We start from the raw sequence: 531 nt of genomic DNA, 5'->3' as shown, positions 1-531 counted from the left end.
AAAAAAAAAAAAAAAAAAAAGAAAAAAAAAAGAGTTCAGGCATGAATGAACATAAGAAAGCAGTGAGGAAGAAATGGGCTTTCTTTGCCTATGGCAGTGATACTAAAATGCCCTGGAATTTGTATATGCATAGCGACATCAGTCCAGACATAATAGAATCTGGTACTAGTTTTTTATTTGTTCCTGACATTACCAAAACAAAATAACTATTGAAAGTATGCCCCACTATGGGAAAGCAGCATTAGCCTAGGGCCTCTGTCCAAGTCTGACCCATAACCTTGGTGCTGTCTTCTCTATACTCATTGGCTCCTGTGTTAAAACAATAATACCTTGCTTGTCTGTGCAGCTAGCTGGGAACGTTCCCGCTATGAAGTCCTAAATAAAGTTGTTTATTTAAAAAAAGACTATTCACACATTAAATAACAGAAGACTATAGACAACATGTGAGAGTGGCCTCATAAGAATGAGGAAATTAGCCGGGCGGTGGTGGCACACGCCTTTAATCCCAGCACTCGGGAGGCAGAGGCAGGC

This window comes from Microtus ochrogaster, chromosome 1 (genome assembly GCF_000317375.1).
Source record: "Microtus ochrogaster isolate Prairie Vole_2 chromosome 1, MicOch1.0, whole genome shotgun sequence".
Classification (NCBI taxonomy): Eukaryota; Metazoa; Chordata; class Mammalia; order Rodentia; family Cricetidae; genus Microtus; species Microtus ochrogaster.
The sequence above is the reverse complement of the archived record's forward strand: the minus strand, read 5'-3'. Positions refer to the sequence as shown.